Genomic DNA, 11551 nt, shown 5'->3' on the forward strand with positions numbered 1-11551 from the left:
TTTTGCTGCAAACCCAGATTGTGACCTGCAACACATTCATATTAGCCATGCCCATAAAAATGGAAAGGAGTGATATTCCAAGGGAATTATGGTGAACGGTCCCAGGTATAAAAGATGAAACTGGAGAGGAGGAGCTTATGTAAGATGAACTTTAAAAGTTTGATGTATTCCAGCAACTGAGTGTGAGCACAGATTCTTGGAGAAATAAATGAATTGGTAGGTGCTATATAGCAAAGTCATTAACTGTTATTTGGGGGGATCTTCTACTAGAAACAGAATATCCCTGATGACTGGGGGATCTTCATTTTAAAAAATTAGCAATCCTGGAAATTTAAAAGCTTTGATCTCAACCACTGAAAGTACAGGAAAATGAGCAACTGGAAACATGTAGGAAGGGATGCACACAGAACTGCACCCAAAGAGATGGACGTAGTCATGTCCTTACTCATGAGTGCAGAAGGAGATGACAACCGCAGCCAGGGGCTGTATTTATGTCGTGAGTACAGAGTTCTTCGGAGGCTGAACTAAATGGTGTCTCACTTAGGACAAGCTTCAAGAAAGAGACTTATGATCTGTCACTCTCAAGTATAAGATGAAACCTGGTAATAAATATGATGAAACACCAGTACCTTGGAAAACAGGTGTAAGACTCCAAAGCAACCCTAAGAGGTAAGAGACACTGTTGGTCAGTGAGGCGCTGATGTTTTATCCGGGGGTGGGGGTGGGGGCGGGGAAGAACTGTAGGTAGAAAACGGGGAAGCTATGCTGCACACATGATGCTGGGGCAAGCCAAAAGCCCTTTGATTTGGACGCATGGATGAAGAACCTGTGTGTGCGGCAGGGACCAGTCATATCTCATTAGAAAAATGTATAAAGTTCTAAATACGTGTGTGAAGAAGCCAGTGTGTGTTCATCAGAAGAAATGAAGACCAAGAAAGGGATGGGGAAGACAGCCAATGAAAATGTCAAAAATGGTGAACACAGCTTCTGTTTAGAGAGGGATGATGTGTGATATTACCAAAGAATAGAGAAATGTTTTATATCTTCATGTAGAACACATGGAAGAAAAGGGTTTTGATCGCAAGAGAAGAGATTTAAGTCAATTAAAAATTTCTCCCCAACCTTCAGTGCACAAGATCAGGCGATAGGCTGTTTTCTTTGGACACCTTAAGAGCAGGGCAAGTCCTGCTTGTGTTACGATAGGGGCCTCGCTTCGGTATGCTAGAAAAAGTCCATTATGAGACTGTACACTATTACTTTTTGCTTGGCAACATATTTTTGTGATTGTTATTCAATACCCAAGCAGTCAGAGTTAGTGAAAGCCTTCCAAAAACAAGGCAGCACCTTGGTCATTATCTTGGCTCACTCACATTCATCCCATAATGTTTGCAAGAACACAGAAGGCCAGGGTAGGTAAAGACAGATGACAGATTGCTTTTTTTCTTGCCTGTCTGATATAAGAGGTGGGTGGAAACCTGAATTCAGAGCACAGGAAGATCAAATTCACCTTTATTCTCAAACTCCTAAAGATGACTTAGGGTCTCATGGGCGCTTCCTGGAGTGATTCCAGCTTTTCACAGATGTCTCACATGAATGAAAAGTTCTACATAAAGCAGTAAAGGGAAACCGTGATTTTCTCTCTCCTCTGCGAATTTCAGCCCCTGTACTCTCTTCACTTTTAACACACAAGGCACCAGGTGCCCCTCTCCACCCTGGCTTGTTCTCTAACTCCCGCGGCCCCAGGGCTTTACTTCTAGTTAAATATCTGCACATCTGTCTCTTGCTCATTTCTTCACCCTCTTCCTGCAGTTAACCAGCAGAGTCCCTTGACAGGCAGTATCTTTTCACAGAGCCCACTGGGCTGACTGTGAGGCCTCCGGACCACTAATAGAAACCCTGTGGAAGTGCGGCATAATCATGGCAAAGCAGCCGAGTGGGCACCTGTTCTCAGCCTGCACTTCCCAAGATACTCCTGCAGAGCCAGCACTTGGTGATGAAGCTGGCAGCCCTAGCCGGGCTTCCTGGTTCCAGGGCGGCCCCATGCCTACTGGAGTCTGGATCTGGGGCGTCCGTTTTCCCCCTTTCCTCATCCATCTGCGTGGCAAGGCACCGCAGATGGAAGTTTTTGCAGTGATGCTGCTGGACAGGAAAAGGGCCATGTTATCGAGACGAGTAGCCCAAGGGCACAGGGACATCGAGACCAAGGCGGGTGGGTGTGGGCAGCGCCAACCTGCTTGAGAATAAGGTTGCGTCTTCCCTCCTCCTTGGCGGTGCCACGAGAGAGGGTCAGATTGCAGAGAATCCGACAAGGCTTCCCCGGCGCAGGCTTCCCCGGCGCAAGGGCAGGAGCAAGGGACGAGAAACGGTGGCGTGGAGAGCGGTGCGCGAGTGACAGCCGAAGGAGCCTGTGGCCCCGGCAGCCAAGCGTGGACAGAGACCGGGCAGCGGCAAGCGCGGCATGTCAGGGGGGCCCGACCCCCGGGAAGGCCGCTGCCACCCGCTCCCCGCCCCCGGGGGCCGATCCCACCCGCCGCCGCCCGGGTGCCCGCGTCCGTCCCTTCTGCCCGGCCCCACTCACCCCAGGCAGATGGCCCGCTGCCTCCCTGCCGGGCGCCGCTTGCCCCCTCCGTCCTCCGCCCGTGTCGGAGCCCTTAGTCGGTGGCCGGCGGAGCCGGTGGCCAGTGGCCAGCAGAGCCAGTGCCGGGCGGGCGGGGCGGGCACAGGAAATCCCCGCCCGCTTCCGGGGCTGCAGAGGCGGCGGCGCGGGCTGGGCAGACCCCGGCTGCGGGGCTCCGGTCCCTCCCTGACTGGCGGCCTCCTGCCCCTCCAGCGAGGCTCTTTGCACACAGGGTCGTCCATTACCTGGGTTTGACAGCCGTGGCTGGAGCATCGCTGCGGGCACGGTGGCGCAGGACGCGTCTTGGCTTCCTGGGGGTGGGGACGAAGGGCGTGCGGGCTGGTGATGCTTCGCCATCGCTTTGCACAGGCGCTGGGGCGCGGTCACCGCCGCCGCACGCGTGCGGCTGGGAGTGGGGACGCGTTTCAGTGCGACCTGCATGCCGGATTTAGGAGACTTAAATTCAAGAATGTAGAACAGGTCATGGGTGATATTGTTGATCTACTGGATTAAATATAGTATCGAAAATAAATATCAGTATATTATTAAAATTAATTCCACTCACATTCAGGTTTTTTTTTAAGCTGAGGTTACTAATAGTATTAAGATTGCAAATGTGGCCTGCATTGTGTTTCTATTGAAGCATTAAGATGGATTTGACTGAACAAATTGAGAAGGACCTACAAAGCATAAGCATAGAATAAAGCCTTTACTGTTCGAATCTGTTTATAACCTTAACATCATGTTCACACTGACTATTACAGCAACTCTGCAAAAAGTTTTTAATCATAAAAAAAAAAAAAAAAAAAGCCGGCACCGCTGCTCAATAGGCTAATCCTTTGCCTAGCGGCGCCGGCACTCCGGGTTCTAGTCCCAGTCGGGGCGCTGGATTCTGTCCCGGTGATTGCCCCTCTTCCAGTCCAGCTCTCTGCTGTGGCCCGGGAGTGCAGTGGAGGATGGCCCAGGTGCTTGGGCCCTGCACCCCATGGGAGACCAGGAGAAGCACCCGGCTCCCGGCCGCGGCGGCCATTGGAGGGTGAACCAACGGCAAGAGGAAGACCTTTCTCTCTGTCTCTCTCTCACTGTCCACTCTGCCTGTCAAAAAATTAAAAAAAATTTTTTTAATCATAGACTTAAGAAATAAATGACTCAATTACGGTCATATATGACAATTATTCCTTTAATACTTATTTCTGTTAGGTGCCAGACCCAGTAACTAAATGCTGGGAATCAAAGAGAAGACTGAGTTTGTGGAAGAGTGTGCCAACGCTTGCAGTAAAATCGAATCGCTGGTAAAACAGAAGAGCATGGTCTGCACTGAGAGCAAAGAGAAGTTACTGTGTGTGGTGGGAAGGTCAGGGAAGTCTCTGGTGAGAAAGAGGAGGGTGCACTAGACAGGCCTTTGGGAAGCGCATATACCAGGAGCAGATCATGGACTATGTGAGAGGTTGTTAGAGTTTGAATTTGTATTGCAGATCCTGCAACTAGAATAGGGACCCCTTTCGCTTAGGCTGCTGTTGGTGCTGGATAGAAGGTGCACATTAACCAGGCTGGGCTAACAGTACCAGTGTCTCCATGGCTTACCTCCATAAAGGCTGTGTTTCATACAAGATAGTGTGTAGTGGGTTGATGGGGACCGGTAGATGAAATCTTTGCTCCTTGCACTCACAGAAGAATCAGACTTCTTCCATCTAGTAGCTGTACCATCCTCTGTGGCCATGAAATAGTTTAATCTATGGGCCTAAGATCAGGGAAGAAAGCTGAGGCAACTTGTCTCTTCTATTATGGGCCATCCTGGAAGTGGCATACACCACAAAATAGGCCTTGACTAATACAAGACAGTATGTCATTAATATATATATTTTTGACAGGCAGAGTGGATAGTGAGAGAGAGAGAGTCAGAGAGAAAGGTCTTCCTTTTTGCAATTGGTTCACCCTCCAATGGCCGCCGCGGCCGGCACATCACGTTGATCCAAAGCCAGGAGCCAGGTGCTTCTCCTGGTCTCCCATGCGAGTGCAGGGCTCTTCAAGCACTTGGGCCATCCTCCACTGCACTGCCAGGCCACAGCAGAGAGCTGGCCTGGAAGAGGGGCAACCGGGACAGAATCCAGTGCCCCGACCGGGACTAGAACCGGTGTGCTGGTGCCGCAGGCGGAGGATTAGCCTACTGAGCCACGGCGCCAGCCTAATAAACATCTATTCTATACTTTGATTGCCATTTCTTTATCAACCAGGAAACTCTGGTGATGTGTACATATTATTCTTGCATTAGTTCGGAGGCATTAAGTGAGCCAAGAGGCAAAATAAGGAGTTGAGCTATTGTCTGACTTCTAATCTGGTACACCTGTCACCAGCGTGGAACCTTACCTTTAACAGTAACTATATGTACAAGTCCAAACTATGCAATGTTGCAAGTGGGGGGTAGTTAAGTATGCAGTGAGTAGCAGGCAGATGATTCCATCTTTTTAAAATTTTCTGTTGCAAGACTTTCAAGATCAGTTTTGAAAGTGAAATGTAGGGAGGGTATCCCACACAGCATCATAAGGCAGAAATGGGGGCTGGCATTGTGGCACAGTGGGTTAAGCTCCTTCTTGTGATGTGGGCATTCCATATGAAAGCATCTTTGAGTCCTAGCTGCTATACTTCTGATCCAGTTCCCTGCAAATACACTTGGGAAAGCAGCAGAAGATGGTCCAGGTGCATAGGTCTCTTGTCACCTGTGTAGGAGACTTGGATGGAATTCCTGGTTTCTGGTTCCTTGGCTTCAGCTTATTGCAACCCAAGCTGTTGCAAGCATTTTGGGAGTGAACCAGTGGATGGAAGATCTCTGTCTCTCTCTGTCTGTGTGTGTCTCTCTCTGCATCTTTTCAAATAAATACATCTTAAAAAAAAAAAAGGTGGAAGTGGACATGCTGTGGCATGCGTAGAATGAAGAACACTCATATGTGCCAGCCCCCCAAAAATTTTTTATTTGCTGTTGCAGGTGATAAGGAGTCAGTACATTTGTGTTTAAGAAAATTATATGCTTTATGGATTTAATTACATTATTGCAATGGAACTTAGTAGCCCTGGGCTGCCATGTTGGTGGAATTCTGATAACAACAGAATCTTCTGAGTTGGACCCAGAGCCAGATTCTAATGTGTATCCTCTCATGAGGAGGATAAGAGCTTTCTAGTCATTAGTCAATAATTATAGCTAACATTTGTAGGACACTTTACATTTTTACAAAGTGCTATTTTTGTAGATGATCTTTGTAACTCAAGGAAGTTAATTATTTTTATCCCTAATTTGTTGTCAAGGAAATATTGGCTCAGATATTTTAAATTCCAGACCCACCACTTTTTTGTTTCTAGAACCCAGGTCTCAGTTTCCTAGTCTTAAAATGAATATCATTACATCTACTTCACAGGGTTAGCAGGAGGATAAAGGAGATGATGAAATTAGATAACAGGGGCTGTTGCTGTGGCATAGTGGATAAAGCCGCTGCCTGCAGTGCCAGCATCCCATATGGATGCCGGTTCGAGTCCTGGCTGCTCACTTCTGATCCAGTTCTCTGCTATGGCCTGGGAAAGCAGTAGAAGATGGCCCAAGCCCTTGGGCCCCTGCACCCATGTGGGAGACCTGGAAGAAGCTCTTGGCTCCTGGCTTCGGATCGGTGCAGTTCTGGCCATTGCCGCTAATTGGAGAGTGAGCCAGTGGATGGAAGACCTCTCTCTGTGTGTGTCTCTCCTTCTCTGTGTAACTCTGACTTTCAAAAAAATAATCTTTTTTTTTTAAATAGATAGCAATACATAGTAATAATTTATTGCATGAAACTAGATAGTAGTTGACAAGAAGACTTTTGTAGGTGATGAAGTGAGCTGGAAATGTAGGGGCCTCAGCTATTTGAACAGTAACATGATATTTCCTAGTTGAATCAGCAGGGAGCTAGATTGGAAGCAGAGGAATCTTATTCACTACTCAAATGCCAACAGCCAGGTTCAGGCAAGACCAAAGCCAGGAGCCTGGAACTCCATGTGGATCTCTCACATTGGTAACTAGCACTCACACCTGTGTGCCATGACCTGCTGCTTTCTGTGATCTGCATCAGCAGTGGTAGGAACAAACGGCCCTATCTGTGACTGGATCCTTAGTACTCTGATATGGCATGAGGGCATCACATCTGATGTATTAATGAGTATGCCAAATGGCCACCCCATATTATGTCTTCTTAATATAATAATTTTCATCAATATATAATGTCCTTATTTATGTCCAGTAATAATCATTGTGTCTGGCATACATTATGTGATAGTTGTATGGCCAAACCAGCTGGATTTTGCTCTATGTTATCAATATATTTGTCCTTTTCTGTCCATCATTTTGAAGCAATTTAGGTATTTTAATCCAAAGAGATTTTCTGTAGAGAGCAGTTTTAAGAAACACATTCCGACAATATGTGCATTCTCACTGGGGAGTCAAACTATGATATTGCTCCTGAAATTTTACTCTATGTTGTCTCTTCGTTTTATACTAATTTGTCTCTCATTTTTACTGTTGTTGCATTTTATCTATCTAGTTGAAATTTTGTAGTGAACAGTTTTGGTTCCATCCTCACTGTCTTATCTGTACATATTTTGGATACTTTATGTATGTACTGGGGAATACTCATCTTACCAAAATTGGTACAGGAGACTAAGAAGAGCATTTTATGTGCAAGAAAACTACTATGTCAAGAAAACATAAGATTGGGTGAGAACTTGGCCTTTTATTTGATATACCTTTTATTTGATATGATTAATACCACAAATATGTACACAAAATTATCTCAAATGTACTAATCTTGAGATTACATATAGCATCCTAAATATGTAGTTATTAGGTGAGTTACAATAGCTTACAAAAATTTTATTCCTATATGCCTCACTCCAATCCTTTGTCTTGTCACAGCTAGCATCTTCATATATTGTATACAACAAAATACCTGTTTATAATTATTTTTATGTATTTTCCTTTTAAATGTTATAAGAGATAAAAAGTGGACTCGTGACTTGTGAGTGTGTCTTTGGGGCAGTACTTAAGTCCTCTCTCTCTTTTTTTTTTTTAAAGGGAAAAGTTCTATTGGGGAAAACCCAACAGACTGGAGGGAAGGGGCAAAGAAGGAAAAGAGGGAGGAGGAGAGCATAAGGGAGAGATTGAGAGAGAGAGAGAGATCAGGAGACGGAGAGAAAGAGAGACATGTGTTCAGGAATCGGTCCTCTTAAAAATTTGCCGGGGGACAGGCAGGGAAGTAGGAGCAGTAAATCCCGTTAGCGTGAGGGTAGAGCTGACACTGGTGGTTAGGCCATGGGGTCACCTGGCTTCCAGCCATGGCCGTGGGAGCTGGAGCCTAGGATGGTGTCCGCAGTGTAGATTGCACCATAGATAAGACTGCGCCATTTTACTAACATTCCCCACTTTTGTTTTTTATAAAGAAAGAATTGTATGGGTTTACAGTAGCCCCTGAAGTCCAGGAGGGATAGAGGGACAGTGAACTGTCTTTAGAGCTATTAAGTTACCTCTTGGCACATCCACTTCCTATTTAGGATATCCTAAGTCTGAGTCTGGGCTGGAATCTCTCTCTCTCTTTAAAGATTTATTTATTTACTTTGCTTGAAAGTCAGAGTTACCCAGAGAAAGAAGGAGCAGCAGCAGAAAAAGAAAGAGAAAGAAGTCTTCCATCCACTGGTTCACTCCCCAACTGACCACAATGGCTGGAGCTGTGCCAATCCAAAGCCAGAAGCCAGGAGCTTCTTCCAGGTCTCCCATGTGGGTGCAAGGGACTTGGGCCATCTTCTACTGCTTTCCTAGGCCACAGCAGAGAGCTGGATCAGAAGAGGAGCAGCCAGGACTTGAACCAGCATCCATAAGGGATGCTGGCACTGCAGGCAGTGGCTTTACCCATTAAGCCAGAGCGCTGGCCCCTTAATGTTTTTTTTTTTAAAGATTTATTTATTTATTTGAAAGTCAGAGTTACACAGACAGGGAAGGAGACAGGGAGGGAGGGAGGAAGGGAGGGAGAGAGAGAGAGAGAGAGAGAGAGAGAGAGAGAGAGAGAGAGGCCTTCCATCTGCTGATTCACTCTTCAATTGGCCACAGTGGCCACAGCTGCACCTATCTGAAGCCAGGAGCCTGGAGCTTCCTCCAGGGTCTCCCATGTGGGTGCAAGGGCCCAAGGACTTGGGCCATCTTCTGCTTCCCCAGGCCCATAGCAGAGCCATATCGGAAATGGAACAGCTGGGGCTCGAACCAGTGACAATATGGGATGCCGGCACTGCAGGTGGTGGCTTTTACCTGTTGTGCCACAGTGCCAGCCCCAACCCTTACGTTTTAATAATGTCCAAATTATGTATCATTTTCTTTTTTTACCTCTTTTTGAGAGGTAGAGTTACAGACAGTGAGAGGGAGAGACAGAGAGAAAGGTCTTCCTTCTGTTGGTTCACTCCCCAACTGGCCGCAATGGTCGGAGCTCAGCTGATGCAAAGCCAGGAGCCTGGAGCTTCTTCCTGGTCTTCCATGTTGGGTGCAGGGGCCCAAGCACTTGGGCCATCTTCTACTGCTCTCCCAGGCCACAGCAGAGAGCAGGATTGGAAGTGGAGCAGCCAGGACTAGAACTGGCGCCCATGTGAGATGCTGGCGCTGCAAGCGGAGGATTAACCTACTGTGTCACATCGCTGGCCCCAAATTTTTATTTTCTTTCATGAATTGACTTTTGTGATTAAATGTAAAAAGTTACCATGAAACACATGGTCTGTGCATTTCCTTTTAGCATTTTTACTCTGTCACCTTCTAAATATAATCATATGGACTGTTTTGAATGAATTTTTCTGCAAACCCGTTCTCCATTGAGTTGCCTTTCACCTTTTGACAAATTAAGTTTACTGGGCCTATTCTGGTCTGTTTTATTCTCTCTGTTCGGTTTGATTTACCCGCCTTTGTGTTCCTTCACCGGTGTCACAGCTTCTTCATCACTGTGGCTCCATGGTAAATGCTAGGATTTAGATGTGTGAGGTTTTTGTACTGATTCTTATTCAACCTGTGGTATCTCTTCTACTCTTAGGAGCAGCTTTATGGGAATTTGGGATTTCCATGAATCTCTGTGTCAAAAATTGAAATAATTTTCATCTTAACCATATTGAGTTTACCAATCCTGAACAAGAAGTATCTCTGCCTTGACTTTGATTTCATTTCTTTCAACTATGTGTCAACGTTTTCTGTCTGCATATTTTGACTTTTTTATGTTCTCTAGGATTTTAACTTTACACAGTGCAATTCTAAGTGATACTGCCTTTGAACATTTTCATATTCCAGTTTTAAATTTTTATTTTACGTTATGCATTATTCCTAATATATAGATCTGTTGACATTTGTCTACTTCTTGTTATTTCCCTCTATTCTGATTGAGGCATAGGATAGTGGAATGTATTTCTATCCGAATTTTTAAAATCGAGGCCTAGAATAATGGAACACAGAATTCAGGTTTACCAGGAGTGCCTCCAGGAGGTGGTCGGCCACTGCGCACGGAAATTGCCCAGCTCCTGTGCTGCGCTCGCAACCGCCAGGGGGCGCCTGACCATGGGGCGCAGAGAGCTCCGAGCTCCTGCGCTACCCCTGGCGGCCGCTAGGGGGAGCCTGACCATGGGGAACAGAGCGCGTTGAGCTCCCGCGCTGACCCAGCTGCCGCCCCGGAAGTCCAGCCCTCTGTCTCCGTCGTGCCCCGGAGTGGCTGTCTCCACAGCAAGAACCCCAACTGTATTCTCAGGACCCGGAGAGATGCCTGGGCCGAGGGGTTACTGTGTGTCCCTGGTCGCCTGCGGGAGCCACCTGAGGACCCAACGAGGAGCAGGCCTGGGTGCACGCCGCTGATCGCCAAGGCAGCCCGAGGACCCCACTCCTCGGGGAACAGTTCCCGGGGTCTGCCAACCCCGGGGTCCCCGTGGAGGCGTGGGCCGCGCCCCCACAGCGCGCTGAGGTGTGAGGACCCCCCCCTCCTCAGGGAACAGTTCCCGGGGGGTCTGCTGACCCCAGGGTCCCCGTGGGCCGTGCCCCCACAGCGCGCTGAGGTGTGAGGACCCTCCCTCCTCAGGGAACAGTTCCCGGGGTCTGCCGACCCCAGGGTCCCCGTGGGCCGCGCCCCCCACAGCACGCTGAGGTGTGAGGACCCCCCTCCTCAGGGAACAGTTCCCGGGGTCTGCCGACACCAGGGTCCCCGTGGGCCGCACCCCCACAGCGCGCTGAGGTGTGAGGACCCCCCTCCTCAGGGAACAGTTCCCAGGGTCTGCCGAGCCCAGGGTCCCCGTGGGCCGCGCCCCCCACAGCACGCTGAAGTGTGAGGACCCCCCTCCTCAGGGAACAGTTCCCGGGGTCTGCTGACCCCAGGGTCCCCGTGGGCCGTGCCCCACACAGCGTGCTGAAGTGTGAGGACCCCCCTCCTCAGGGAACAGTTCCCGGGGTCTGCCGAGCCCAGGGTCCCCGTGGAGGCGTGGGCCGCGCCCCCACAGCGCGCTGAGGTGTGAGGACCCCCCTCCTCAGGGAACAGTTCCCGGGGTCTGCTGACCCCAGGGTCCCCGTGGGCCGCGCCCCCACAGCGCGCTGAGGTGTGAGGACCCCCCTCCTCAGGGAACAGTTCCCAGGGTCTGCCGACCCCAGGGTCCCCGTGGGCCGCACCCCCACAGTGCGCTGAAGTGTGAGGACCCCCCTCCTCAGGGAACAGTTCCCAGGGTCTGCCGAGCCCAGGGTCCCCGTGGGCCGCGCCCCCACAGCGCGCTGAGGTGTGAGGACCCCCCTCCTCAGGGAACAGTTCCCGGGGTCTGCCGACACCAGGGTCCCCGTGGGCCGCATCCCCACAGCGCGCTGAAGTGTGAGGACCCCCCCTCAGGGAACAGTTCCCGGGGGGTCTGCTGACCCCAGGGTCC

General features: G+C 49.1%; 1 protein-coding gene across 5 annotated transcripts in view; it reads left to right on the forward strand.

Moving 5' to 3' along the window:
- Positions 1–11551, forward strand: part of LOC100346166 (developmental pluripotency-associated protein 2) — a 65063-nt gene that overhangs the window by 29606 nt on the left and 23906 nt on the right. Inside the window, exons 3-4 of one of the 5 annotated variants that reach the window (XR_011379121.1) lie at positions 545–669; positions 3818–4473. The exons of 2 other annotated variants lie outside the window; for them this stretch is intronic. The gene's annotated coding sequence lies outside the window, so the exon portion shown is untranslated. Of the gene's footprint in view, positions 1–544; positions 670–3817; positions 4474–11551 lie in introns of those variants that run through there. 2 more of the 5 variants (XR_011379122.1, XR_011379124.1) reach the window with 2 other exon arrangements.

Source organism: Oryctolagus cuniculus, chromosome 9, assembly GCF_964237555.1.
Source record: "Oryctolagus cuniculus chromosome 9, mOryCun1.1, whole genome shotgun sequence".
Classification (NCBI taxonomy): Eukaryota; Metazoa; Chordata; class Mammalia; order Lagomorpha; family Leporidae; genus Oryctolagus; species Oryctolagus cuniculus.